The sequence below is a fragment of the Mobula birostris genome, chromosome 14, assembly GCF_030028105.1.
Source record: "Mobula birostris isolate sMobBir1 chromosome 14, sMobBir1.hap1, whole genome shotgun sequence".
NCBI lineage: Eukaryota > Metazoa > Chordata > Chondrichthyes > Myliobatiformes > Myliobatidae > Mobula > Mobula birostris.
In genome coordinates this window covers 15,062,480-15,077,734 of record NC_092383.1, presented here as the reverse complement: position 1 = coordinate 15,077,734, position 15,255 = coordinate 15,062,480, and the positions used below count along the sequence as shown (strand labels likewise).

Sequence of the window (15,255 nt, the reverse complement as noted above, 5' to 3'; positions counted from 1 at the left end):
ATACCCTCTATGATTAATCCTGATGAAGGGTCTTGTCCTAAAATTTTGGCTGTTTATTCCTCTCCATAGATACTGCCCGAATTGCTGAGACCCTCCAGCAATTTATGTGTGTTAATCTGGATTTCCAGTATCTGCAGAATCTCTTGTATTTTTGTTAGTTAGACAGATGTCCACCTTGGCTGCCCAGTAATTTTGCTGTGCACAACCACTCTATCCTCCAGGGTATTACATCTAGAGCCAAGTTTATGGTCTCCTCTGTATTGGAGAAACTGTATGCAAAATGGATGATGACTGTAGAATATCTCCAATCAATCTTCAGGAATACTTCTGAGCCTCCATTTCCTCCTCACTTCATTTTCCATCCCACTCACTCTCTCATAACACTCCAAATAGATGTGGCTACTATATTATCGGACTCTTAATTCTACCTCTCTCACTTAATTACTCTTGCCTGAGAAGTGACTTAGATCCATGCCAATTTGTCTACTGGAGCAACAAGACCACAGCAGATGCCAACTCACTGGCTCTTCATTCAACCCTGGAAAATCTGGACAGCAAAGATGCGTAGATCAGGGTGCTCTTTATAGACTGCAGTTCAGTGTCCACAACCTGGGGTCTAGATGTAATACATCAAAACTAATCAACAAGCTCCAAGATCTTGGTCTCAATACCTCCTTGTGCAATTGGATTTCATTACTTGCAGACCCCAGTCAGTTCGGATTGGCAACAACAACTGCTTTATGATCTCCATCAGCACTGGTGCACCACAAAGCCCTTTGCTTAGCCTCCTGCTCTACTCACTTTACACTTATGTCTGTGTGGCCAAGCACAGCTCCAACGTCATATTCAAGTATGCTGATAACACCACCATCGTAGGCCAAATCAAAAGTGGTGATGAATCAACACAGAGGAGGGAGACAGAAAATCTGGTTGAGTGGTGTTATAATAACAATCTCTTACACAATGTTAGTAAGACCAAGAAACAGATTGTAGACCAAGACAACAAAACCAGTGGTCCAGAATCCAGGTCTCATCGGAGGATTAGAGCTAGGGAGGGTTAGCAACTTTAAATTCCGAGCCGTTATTATTTCGGAGGAACTGTCCTGGGCCCTTCACAATAAGAAAGCACAACAGCACCTCTATGCTCTTAGGAGTTGTGGAGATTCAGCATGACATCTAAAATTTTGAAAAACTTTTGTAGATGCACAGTAGAGAGTATATCGACTGGCTGCATCACAGCCTGGTACGGAAACACCAATGCCCCTTAACAGAAAATCCTACAGAGATTAGTTGATATTGACCCAGACCCACCCAACCATGGAGCATATTTACACAAAACGCTGCAAGCGGAAAGCAACGTCCATCATCAGGAACCCTCAAAATCTAGGACATGGTGTCTTCTCGCTACTGCCCTCAGGAAGAAGGTTCAAGAGCCTCACGACTTTCACTATCTGATTCAGGAGATTTACTATCCACGAACCATCAAGCTCTCGAACCAAATGGTTCAGCTTCATTTGTCCCATCATTGAAATGTTCCCACAACCTATAAATTCACTTTCAAGGACTCTTCATCTTATGTTTTCAATATTTATTGCTTATTTATTTATTTGTTTATTTATATTATTTCTTCTTTCTGTATTTGCACAGTTTCTTGTATTCTACACTCTGGTTGAACGCCCTAGTTGGGTGTTGTATTGATTCTATTATGGTTATTATTCTGTAGATTTATTGAGTGTGCCCATAGGTTGTATCTGGTGACATACAGTATATGTACTCAGATAATAAAATTTACTTAGAATTTTGACAAAGGAATCTGTAAGTATGAACTCAAAGTGAGCACTTTCAAATTGTTTGAACAGTGTTTTGTTTTGAAACACTGTTATATTAAAATGTTGATTCCATTGATGACATTTATATTAACAATTCATCATTAACTCTTGGAAGATATTATGATGCCACTGTGTCTAACCATTCTTCGACCTCTTCAATGACAGTTCCACAAGTCATTTCATCATCTTATTCTTCACAAGTTTATCATATTTTTTTTTACATTTGAGCAACACTGGATTGATGGAGATCAGAACATTCTTACATTGATGTGGATCTTGGGTAGGAGGTACAAACGGGCCGGGGGTGGGGGTTGCTGTTGTAGTCTGGCGTACTTTTCTCTACCTTGCCGAGGCACAGCGACAACTCGCGGATACCTCCTCTTATTTACCCCTCGATCGTGACCCCACTGAGGAACACCAGGCCATTGTCTCCCACACTATCACCGACTTCATCTGCTCAAGCGATCTCCCGTCCGCTGCTACCAACCTTATAGTTCTCACACCTCGCACTTCCCGTTTCCACCTCCTACCCAAGATCCACCAACCTGCCTGTCCTGGCAGACCTATTGTCTCAGCTTGCTCCTGCTCCACCGAACTTGCTTCTGCATACCTCGACACGGTTTTATCCCCCCTTGTTCAATCCCTTCCTGCCTATGATCGAGACACTTCTCACGCTCATAAACTTTTCGATGATTTTAAGTTCCCTGACCCCCACCGCTTTATTTTCACCATGGATGTCCAGTCCCTATATACTTCCATCCCCCATCAAGAAGGTCTCAAAGCTCTCCGCTTCTTTTTGGATTCCTGACCTAATCAGTTCCCCTCTACCACCAATCTGCTCCGTCTCGCGGAATTAGTCCTTACTCTTAACAATTTCTCCTTTGGCTCCTCCCACTTCCTCCAAACTAAAGGTGTAGCTGTGGGCACCCGTATGGGTCCTAGCTATGCCTGCCCTTTTGTTGGCTTTGCGGAACAATCTATGTTCCAAACCTATTCTGGTATCTGTCCCCCACTTTTCTTTCGCTACATCGACGACTGATTTGGCACTGCTTCCTGCACGCATGCTGAGCTCGTCGACTTCATTAACTTTGCCTGCAACTTTCACCCTGCCCTCGAGTGTACCTGGTCCATTTCCGACACCTGCCCCCCCCCCCCCACCTTTCTAGATCTTTCTGTCTCTATCTCCGGAGATAGCTTATCTACTGATGTCTACTATAAGCCTGCTGACTCTCACAGCTATCTGGACTATTCCTCTTCTCACCCTGTCTCTTGAAAAAACGCCATCCCCTTCTCGCAATGCCTCCGTCTCCTCCGCATCTGCTCTCAGGGTGAGGCTTTTTATTCCAGGACAAGGGAGATGTCCTCCTTTTTTAAAGAAAGGGGCTTCCCTTCCTCCACTATCAACTCTTGCTCTCAAACACATTTCCCCCATTTCATGCACATCTGCTCTCACTCCATCCACCCGCCACCCCACTAGGAACAGGACTCCCCTGGTCCTCACCTACCACTCTACCAGCCTCCGGGTCCAACATATTATTCTCTGTAACTTCCGCCACCTCCAACGGCATCCCACCACTAAGCACATCTATCCCTCCCCCGCCCCGCCCCCCGCTTTCCGCAGAGATCGTTCCCTACGCGACTCCCTTGTCCATTCGTCCCCCCAATCCCACCCCATTGATCTCCCTCCTGGCACTTATCCTTGTAAGCGGAACAAGTGCTACACATGCCCTTACACTTCCTCCCTTACCACCATTCAGGGCCCCAGACAGTCCTTCCAGGTGAGGCGACACTTCACCTGTGAGTCGGCTGGGGTGATATACTGCGTCCGGTGCTCCCGATGTGGCCTTCTATATATTGGCGAGACCCGACGCAGACTGGGAGATCGTTTTGCTGAACACCTACGCTCTGTCCGCCAGAGAAAGCAGGATCTCCCAGTGGCCACACATTTTAATTTCACATCCCATTCCCATTCTGATATGTCTATCCATGGCCTCCTCTACTGTAAAGATGAAGCCGCACTCAGGTTGGAGGAACAACACCTTATATTCCGTCTGGGTAGCCTCCAACCTGATGGCATGAATATTGACTTCTCTAACTTCCGCTAATGCCCCACCTCCCCTTCGTACCCCATCCGTTATTTATTTATATACACACATTCTTTCTATCTCTCTCTCTCTCCTTTTTCTCCCTCTGTCCCTCTGACTATACCCCTTGCCCTTCCTCTGGGTTTTTCCCTCCTTCCCACTTTTCCTTCTCCCTGGGCCTCCTGTCCCATGATCCTCTCATATCCCTTTTGCCAAACAACTGTCCAGCTCTTGGCTCCATCCCTCCCCCTCCTGTTCATCTCCTATCATTTTGAACATTGCAGGATGTACCTAATAAAGTGGCTACTGTGTATATAAATACTAATTATTGTGGAATTGTACACAAAGCACTAAATAATTAAGTGATAAAAATACATTAGATATCAGACAAACAAAACAAAAGCTCTAGACAGATTACATTTTGGGGTATCACATCTTAGAGCAAATATAACCACAATTAAGGAGTGATAGGATAAAGTATAAGGACAATTTGCATCACCTAGGCCTGTGTTCAATTGAAACTTGACATTACAATGATGTATAGATACAAATGGATATAAGTTGGAGGAGGGGTATACCAGTGTAAGCATTTTGTATGTTACAAATTTAGGATATTTGCAACTCTTTCCACTCAAGTTACTTCAGCTACTTAGTCTAGAGCTGGATTCCAAACTGGGGTCCGCAGAACCCCTGTTTAAAGGTATTGATCCACAGCATAAAGAGGGTTGGGAACCCCTGGTCCAGAGGGATAATTGGTTGATGAACATTGATAGATTGTCGTTGAGCAAACATGTTAAGGTTAATGTACACAATACATTGATCGAATCTGAGTGACTCAACAGGTTAAGGGAACTGTGTGGCTCATTCCTCTTCAGATCACTTGATATTTCTGCCCATTTGTCTGCAGATGATACATGTAAATACATTTTTCCTGCACATTGAAAACTACTTACTCTGTACTGTAATCAGCATAAAGATACATTTGACAGTGATCTTTGACCTTTCTAGCATATTTTTTAGACCGAACTGCTGTTTGGATTGATGAGCAATAAAACTAATTTGACAGAAATCAAAGATCCTTAAAATCAACTACATTTCAAAAGAATATTTCTTTATTCACAGATCAGCTGAATTAGTTATATATCTTTTACTAATAAAAATACATTATTATATCTCATTGCCGGGATTACATAGAGGTCACAACAGTGTACAATGGAGCCTGATGTTTATGTATCTAAGAAACATACAAACATATATAATGAACAAAGGGATTGCACAATGCAAGATTAACCAGCCAATGGAAATGCAGCAAAACCCACTCAGAAACTGCATTGTACCGTACCTATCCACCTGTAATCAACACCCTATTATCCGAGCTGCAATCTGATACTTGCATAATAATGCCCACGGTTATTGTTCAGAAAATATAACTGGATGAATGTGCTTTTACTCATCTGGAAATGTAACCCTATTACTTAAAGTTATCATCTCCAGGTGGACACAAGGGTTTCTGCAAATGGGGGAGATCTTGAGCAATACACACTAAAGGTGTTGGGAACATTTGCAGGAACCTGGGAGATGTGAGAGAAAGGGTATGACGTCAGTAGCTCGGAGGTGAGTGGTGGAGGAGGCAAAGGCCTGAGGAAGATGGCACCTGATGGGAGCCGACAACAGGTCACAGAGCAAAAACGAAAGGGGGTGGGGAACTGGGGGGGAGGTGGGAATTGGGGGTGGTTTAAGTCATGGACAGTTCATGAGGGCAGGGAGGGGAAGACAAGGAGTAAAGTGGCCAAAAGGGGAATGGAAAACATAGGAATACATTTGATTTCCTTATTTCATCTGCTGCAGCTTGTACTACAGCAGTGAGACTCAATGGAGATTGAGACCTTCTTTCTGAGCATTTTCTTGCCATTCACTACAACAGTTTTGATTTCGCACTGGCCGGCAGGTATAATTCCCATGTTCCCATTCCCACACTGACATGTTTGCCCACGGCTGCCACACTGAGGTTAAACACAAAATGGAGAAACAATACCACACATTCCATTGTGGGAGTCTCCATCCTGGCGGCATCAACATCAATTTCTATAAATTCCGGTACATTGTTTTCCCGTATAGCTCTGGTCACATTATTCTCTTACGTCCCCTATTTTCCCATTCAAATGTCAATCAAGTAGTTACAATTATTTTGTGTGTATCAAAGCAGAAAGTCTATTATTTAATATATCTATCACAGCTGATTTATTCTCATGATAGCCTTTGCTAAATTCATGAATTCTGGAAAGAAGGTTCCATGGATTAACTTCTGGGGAAAAAAATCAATTACTGTAATTATAAAGAACATAAAACACAATATCCCAACACAAAACAGGGTAACCTCACTCAGTCTTTTGTTTTCTTCTACATGCCATACGACAAAGTTTCTTCAGTGCTACAACCACCAGCACTGTGAGCGTGAGGAACATGGACAACAGAAAAACCATCACATCCACACAATAGTAAGTGTACCAGGGCAGCCGGTAGGATTCAGAGCGCAAATGCCCTGCTCCTTTGTGTCGGGCAACATGCTCAATCCAGAAAACAGCTCTCTCCATTGGCGACTCTGGTTGGTCCCTGTGGAGAGCAGAGAGTTTCTTCATGTTGTCCCGATAAAATGTGCCGTTTATCACCTCATTAAGTGCCTGCAATAGAACTGTTGAATGCATGGTTGCAACATTAAGCATCTTTGCTGCGCCTCGGGATTCCAGTCGGCCTACATTGTCAAACTGGTCAAAAATAAAAGGTATGCCAACCACTGGCACCCCGTGGTAGATGGCCTCGTAAATGCCATTGGTACCACCATGAGAAATGAAGACTCATGTGTTGGGGTGTCCCAGAAGGTCGTTCTGAGGGATCCATTTTGTCAGTAGTGTATTATTACCCATATTGGGAGGGATTTCCCCATCATATCTCCAAATAACCTTCTGGGGCACTTGAGCAACTGCTTCAGCTATTTCCATTGTAATCTGCTTTGGCAAGGAATCAATAAAGGATCCTAATGACATCACAATAATTCCATGCTTTCCTGAGTTTTGAACAAACTCTTCAAATTCTGCTGCCAGTGGCCGGGCTGGTTTACACTGGAAGCCTCCAATGTACACAATATTTGGCATGGTGGGTCTTGGGAATTCAAATACAAAATCGACTCTCATCAGCAACACATCAGCCCCCATGAGAACTGTTTGAATGTCTGTATCTGGTCCGAGATATTGATGACAGATTTCATTATAAATTGGGTATATAACAAATTCCCTAAACAGAAGCTGAAAAAAATTATTCATGACATTTCCTGTCCTTTGGAGAAAATTCATATTATCTGTCAAACGTGTGCCAAGATTTGGGACATAGGAAGGCAGTGATGGGGCATAGAAGAAATGGGCTTCCTCACTCATCTGCCATCGAACATTATACACCTGCCGGACTTTCAAATAACGAGCAAGTATTGGTCCTGTACCAAAAGCAGGATCTGTAAGTACTAAGTCAAAATTTGCTCTTTCAAGTTCTTTTAACAGAGTTTTGTTTTGAAAAATTGCAATACCAAATGATTGATTCCATTTGTGAACTTTATATGAAATATGCTTCATGGATTTTCGGAGCTTCATATGGTCCCAAATGGTCCCACCATTCTGTAACCCCTTCAATGACAGTTCCACAATTCTTTCAATCATAATTGACAGAGATTTCTGATATTTCTCATGAATTTGAGTAACAATGGATTGATAGAGATCAGGATTTTCCTTCATATGTGAAGATGAAGGATAGTAAAGCACAGTAACATTGTGTCCACGAAGTTTCAGCTCTTCTACGAGAATTTTCATATTAATCCAATGACTTCCATCCACAGGTATAACCAATATTTTAGCCCCTTGGGTAACCGGACAAGTCAGTGTGATGAAAATAATACCAAGAGCAGATGCAATCTGCAATCTGTCTTTCCATCCAGGTCTACCCATCTTGAGAAAAGCGGATCACACTGAGTCTGCAGTAAAATTGTTAAAAAAAATACTGGTAAGCATTATAAATTCACAACAAAAACATTTAACCCAGTGGCTCCCAACCTTTTTTATGCCATGGACCATTATCATTAAGTTAGGGGTCTCTGGTTTTTAGAGTACCTGAATTGCTTAAATGTTGTTTAACGAAAGACATTAATCTTTTAGATTTCCTTCTGTTTATCTCGAGTGACTTGCTCTTTGTAATGCAGTCTCCTGCTGCTTTCTGTCTAAACTGAAGTTTACTTTGATCAGCTCCTAGATTCCGAGTTTCTTGTAATGATTTAAACGGAAGCCCGATTAGCTCTAACTGCGATTTCACCAATCAACTTCCTAACTATTTACTACATCTCTCCCCTTCCCTGTTTCAACTGCCACTTTATGTTTCTCGCTCTCCTCCCCCACTTCTTAAATCTACTTCTCATCTATTTTTTTCTCCAGTCCTGCCGAAGAGTCTCGAAACGTCAACTTTACTTTTTTCCATAGATGCTGCCTGGCTTGCTGAGTTCCACCAGCATTTCATGTGTGTTGCTTCCACCTCCTTACACTCCTTGTTGACATGGGCTGCTGCTGGACAAGAGCTAAATACCTGGGTGTTAACAGGACCAGGTTGTGATCAGATTTGCCAAGCAGGGGAAGGGTATGTATGCATCCTTTACTTTTGCAAACAGAAGGTCCAGTGCTCCATGCCCCCTGTAGCTGACATATTGATATAAAGTTGGTATTGTTGCCTCGAGAGAAACATGATTGAAATACCCGGTAACGGCCAACAAAAGCAAACACATTAGAGTTCGTATTTTAGCAAAGGTCGAAACAATAGCATCACAAATTACATTTGCGTCAGCCGACGGTAGTACGTAAACTGCAACTAAAACGGCAGTTGAGTGAGAATTCCCATACAATATATCCCATATCAGGTTTATTCATATCCAAAATAATCTACATTTATAATAAATACCAAAAATGCTGACATAGATCGGTGGGACCCCACACTAGTCACAGCCCTCCAGTCAGAGAATTGACATTCTCCTTCCGACCGAAATAACTCTGAATCCACCTCACAAGCTCCCATGAATCCTATGTGACCAAACCTTCCAAAATCCACCTGCCACACAGGACCTTGTAAAGTCCAAAATTGATTCCATATTGACAACCTTCACTGCTCTAACTTCATCCAAGCTCTTCCTTACCTCCCTGAAAAGCTCGAAATGATGTTGCAGGTACAACTTCCGAATGGGCTGTGCTGAATGAGTTCCTTTCATGGAGCGTACATTGTCAACTCCAGCTGAGCGGGCACTGGAAATCAGAACTTCGTTCCCTAACATATTCCCGGAGTTGGTAATTTTAATATGTTTCTACACAAATGCATTGTCAACATACTCAACCTCAAGCTGGTTATAAAATGTACCCAAAAATAACCAGGATTAGAGAAGTAATTGCAATTTTACACTTTCTAATAAAGAACACCTCGTGAGTGATAGAAAGATTTTCTTTGATGCCGCAATCATGAAGAAATCTGCAGATGCTGGAAATTCTTCCTATAGATGCTGCCTGGCCTGCTGCGTTCCACAAGCATTTTGTGTGTGTTTCTTTCATGTCGTTGTGATTTCAGCAAACGAAAAGTGACCTGCATTTCTCGGCTCTTTGGAGACAAGTCTAGGAGATTGGGTCATATTCAATGTGATACATTCACTTTTTCTTCAGTCCTGCCGAATGTTTTTATCAGTATGAACAATGTTGTTTGGCTTGTGTCTCCTGAGTCAGCATAGAAGTCGAAGTCAAGCTTATTGCCAGACGCACAAGTATGTACATTAGATTAAATTAGATTCAACTTTATTGTCATTGTGAGAGTACAGATACAAAGCCAATGAAATGCAATTAGCATCTGACCAAAGTGAAAAAGAATTGTATTACTTACAAAATAACTGCGAAGAAAAAGTAAATGCTGCAGCATACAATTATAACAGTACTGAGACGGTCCAGTATGGGTGCAATACTGCTGAGTGCTGTGATGAGAGGTTCAGCAGAGTCACAGCCTCAGGGAAGAAGCTCTTCCTGTGCCTGCTGGTGCGAGAGCAGAGGCTTCTGTTGCGCCTACCGGATGGGAGGAAAGTAAAACGTCCATGGTTAGGGTGAGATGCATTCTTGAAAATGCTTTTCTCCCTGCCCAGGCAGCGTTTATGGTGGAAGTTGTCAGTGGTGGGCAATTGGGTACCGATAATCCGCTGGGCAGTTTTCACCACCCACTGGAGTGCTTTGCGGTCCAATACGGGACAATTGCCATACCACACTGAGATGCAGTTGGTGAGTATGCTCTCAATGGTACAGCAGTAAAAGTCCGTCAGTATCCTGGGACAGAGGTGAAGGTAATGTTGCGTCTTTTTGATCAGGATGGAGGAGTTCAGGGACCAGGTGAGATAATCAGGAATGTGGACATCAAGGAATTTGAAACTTGATACACCCTCCACTACAGCTCCGTTGACGTAGATGGGGACAAGAGTGTGGCTCTTAGCATGACTGGTGTCCACGATAATCTCCTTGGTCTTCTGGGTGTTAAGGGCCAAGTTGTTATCGGCATACCATGTGGCCAGGTGCTGGACCTCGTCCCTGTAGGCTGTCTCGTCATCCCCTCTGATCAGGCAAACCACTGTGGTGTCGTCTGCGAACTTGATTATGGAGTTACAACCGTGTACAGGAACGCAGTCTACTGAAGAGGGCTCAGCACGCAGCCTTGATGCACGTCGGTATTCAGTGTGAAAATGGAGGAGAAGAGGTTGTATAATCATGCACAGGCATAAATGAAAAACTTGGCTTCAAGCAGCATTACAGGCACATGTCAGCAACATTCACAGGGAAACACAAATTAAACCTAAATTTAAACTCTTGACTCTGGAATTCCATATTTCCAGGCACAGAATCGCATGAACAAACTTTTAAAGTGACTTTGACCCTAGTTTATTAAGAGGGTTCAAGGAATTCAAAAAGATTCCTGGAATTTTTGGCTCATGAAGCTTCTAATCTCCCATGTGTACATCAGATATGACATAGCAGAGGTTTGAACTCTGATCACCTGTTATTTAGACCAACACACAGAAAATGCGGGAGCAAATGCAGCCGTTCAGGCAGCATTCATGCCATATGAAAGATCTATGGAGAATAAGAAACATCAACGTTTTGTGCTAAGACCCTTCATTAAGAATCCCATCAGAGGAAAGAGGGGTGTTGGTGTGTTTTCTTGGCTGTAACATAAGTGTGGTTGGAGCAGGACAGGTTATTGGTGATATTTGTTCCCCAGAACTTGAAGCTCTCAATCCTCTCAACCTCAGTACCTTTGATGTAGACAAGAGCATGCTTATAGCCCTCCTTTCAGATGTCAAACAACAGTTCTTTTGTTCTGCTGACATTGAATGAAAGAGTATTGTCATGGCACCATTTTCCCCAGCTATCGATTTACTTCTTGTACACTAACACACCATTATTTGAGATATAGATCTCTACAGTGGTAGCATCTGCAAACTTGTACATGGAGCTGGAGCAGAACCTGGCCATTTAGTTATGGGTGCAAAGGGAGTACAGTGGGAGGAAGTGTAACAAACTGTACTGTGTATCTCTCTTGAATTTACCTCCTCTCACCTTAAATACATGTATTCCATTATTCAACACGTCTACCCCGGGAAATGTATATGCCTGTGTACCCTATCAATGCATCTCAATATGTTATAAATGACTTTCAGATTTTCCCTCATGTTCTGATGCTCCAGAGAAAACAACTTGGGTTTGTCCAGCCTGACTGGACAGTTGCCTTCCATCATTTACACAGTCCACATTACAATGTTGTGGCAGATTGACTGTCTTCTTCCTCTGTGTCAACTTTTCTTCCTTTACTGATCTCATGAAATTCAACCTCAGTCATTTTTCAATTAAATCATTGTATTATGCCATCCACTTTGTTTCTGTGTCAAAGTGCCCGCTGATAAGTTTTCTTCCTCTACCACTGAACGAAGTGCCTTGTTTACTTTTAGTTATTACAGATAGTAAATTTGTCAAGTTATCTCCCCTGTGTTCATTGATGTTTTACCTCTCTGTGTTGTTTAACTTTATCTTTGCTTTCAAATCCTTCCATGATCTTTCCTTTCCTCACCTCCGTAAACTCTTCTGACCCACAACAGTCCAGAAATCTCCACTTTTGTTTCATTAACATCAATTTTCTGCAAGTCTCCTGCACTCCACCATTGACAATGGTGTCTGCAGCTGCTTAATCCCTTGGTCATGGAATCTTAATCATTAGACACCTTCTTTCTTGCAAATTTCCTCAAGACAGTCTCAGTCATTTCGCTGCATTTATGTTCACTATATTCATTCTGGTGTCCGACAGGAATGTAAAATAGTTAAATAATCAAATAGAGATGTAACATTCCAGAATTCCACAGCCTCTTCTCATCAACATCATTATGGAGGAGGTACAGAAGCCTGAAGGCACAGCCTCAGCATCTTAGGAACAACCCTGAACTGATTCCACAACTATGGACTCACTTTCAAGGACTCTTTACAACTCATGTTGTCGGTATTATATTTTTTGCTTTGCACAATTTATCTTCTTTTGCACATTTGTTGCTTGTCAGTCACTGTAAGATTCAAGATTTTGATTTTGAGACAAATAATGCTGATCTAATAAGTCTTTAAAATAATCTTTAGTCTTGAGGTTCATTGAAAATATTGCAGCACAAATTCACTATTTTAGCAAGTATATTAACACTAATGAACTCAAAATGTCAATGTCCAGTTTATTGTCATACCCAAACATACATGTATGTAGAGTTGCAATGAGAAACTTGCTTGCAGCAATGTCAAAGGCACATAACATCATAGATGCAACATTTACAAGAAAAACATAGATGAACAATGTAGATTACACATTTTTTACAAGAACGACTGCAATTAGAATAAAATTAACCAAGGCCATTGCCGTACAATGTGATCATGTTGTTGTACATAGCTAGTGATTATGATTGTACAGGTTGATTTAATAACTGATTTGTTGAAGGGTTGTAACTGTTCTTGAACTTGGTTGTGTGGGTGAACCACTTGCCCAATGGTAGTTGAGAGAAAATGCCATGACCCGGATTATAGGGATCATTGGCAGATGTTACCTTCTTCAGGTAGCGCTTCTTGTAGATACTCCTGATGGTGGGTTGGGATGTACCTGTGATATATTGGGCTGAGTCCACTACTCTCTTTAGTTTCTCAACTTCCTGCATTTTTGTTTGTCATCCCAGTCCATGAAGCAACTAGTACATCTGTATATGTCTGTTTTCTATTGATGAGCAGAGGCATGAAACAGGCTTCAAACAACTCAGAATCATGTGGGAATTTAACTTAAGTTGTATCCATCAGGTTTGCAGTCAGTTCTTTTGAGTAAAATTGAAATGTATACTGCTTTTAATGTCAAACCTGGGGATCTGAAACTCCTTCTGAGTGGTGTCCAGCCTGATGTTGAGAGGCTGTTGTCATTGCATGAAGCCCATCGATCTCACAGAAAGATGAAAATACAATGAAATTACAGTAAATAACTGAACTACCAATGAACACGCTGAAATTCTGAATGAAAATTGCTTTCACTGTAATCAAATAAATAAATAATTTTATTTGTCACTTTGAAAAAAACAAAAATTTTTGCAATTATTTGTCACTGCTTTGAATTTGAAGTTCCAATCTCTTTAACTGTGCATCATATAAAGGAATTTTTTAAATAGTTTATATGTACCAGCCAGAAAGAGAGAGGAGGGCACTGGATATATGCTTGGAGAGCCCAGAGGGCAGTAACAGAAAAATGTCTGGGAACACTGCTTCAACTATTTTATTACTCCTGATTATTATTTCCATAATATAAGGTTCCATGGATTATCTGCAGGAAAAACATCTTCAATAATTTTTAAAAACATAAAACTACATCTCCCAAGATAAAATAGGTTAACCTTACTCAGTCTTTTGCTTTCTTCTACATCCAAAATGACAAAGATTCTTCAGTGCTACAACCACCAGCACTGTGACCATGAATAACATGGACAACAGAAAAACCGTCACCTCCACACTGTAGTAAGTGTACCAGGGCAGCCGGTAGGATACAGAGCGCAAATGCCCTGCTCCTTTGTGCCAGGCAACGTGGTCGATCCAGAAAACGGCTCGCTTCATTGGCGACTCTGGTTGGTCCCGGTGGAGAGCAGAGAGTTTCTTCATTTGTCCTGTTGAAGTGTGTCATTTATCACCTCTAAGTGCCTGCAATTGATCTGTTGAACGCATTGTTGAAACTTTAAGTACCCTTGCTGCACCTCAGGATTCAAGTCGGACTACATTATCAAACTGGTCGTGAATAAGAGGCATGCCAATCACTGGCACCCTGTGGTAGATGGCCTCGTAAATGCTTTTGGAACCACCATGAGAAATGAAGACTCGTGTGTTGGGGTGTCCCAGAATGTCATCCTGAGGGATCCATTTTGTCAGTAGTGTATTATTACCTATATTGGGAGGGATTTCCCCATCATATCTCCAAATAACCTTCTGGGATACTTGAGCAAAGCCTCAACTATTTCCATTCTAATCTGCTTAGGCAAAGAACCTACCAATGCCCCCAGTGACATCACAAAAAGTTCATGCTTCCCAGAGCCTTGAACAAACTCTTCAGACTCTGCTGCTAGTGGTCGGGCTGGTTTACACTGGAAGCCTCCAATGTACACAATATTTGGCATGGTGGGTCTTGGGAATTCAAATACAAAATCAACCCTCATTAGCAACACATCAGCCCTCAGAGAAGTGCTTGAATGTCTGTGTCTGGTCCCAGATATTGATTACAGATTTCATTATAAATTGGGTATACATAAAATTCTGCAAACACCAGTTGATCAAGATTGAGCATGAAGTTACCTGCTCTTTGGATAAAATTCATATTATCTGTCAATTGTGAGCCAGGTTTTGGGACATAGGAAAGTGGTGATGGGGCAGAGAAGAAATGGGCTTCCTCACTTATCTGCCATTGAACATTGTACACCTGCGGGATTTTTAAATAATGAGAAAGCATTGGTCCAGTACCAAGAACAGGATCTGTAAGTATTAAATCAAAGTTTGCACTTTCAAGTTGTTTGAACAGTGTTTTGGTTTCAAAAATTGCAATACTAAAAGCTTGATTCAAATGCATCATCTCACAGTTATGTAAGTTAAATTACATTTGCCGTTCCTCCACCCATCTCTCGAAGTGATCCCTGGAATTCATTATAACTTGCTTCATTATCAAGAAGCCCAGAAAACTCTGTAATT

General features: G+C 41.9%; 1 pseudogene; it reads right to left on the bottom strand.

Moving 5' to 3' along the window:
• Window positions 1-6,171: 6,171 nt before the first annotated feature.
• Window positions 6,172-14,918, bottom strand: LOC140209450 (UDP-glucuronosyltransferase 2C1 pseudogene; annotated as a pseudogene).
• Between the last annotated feature and the right edge of the window lie 337 nt (window positions 14,919-15,255).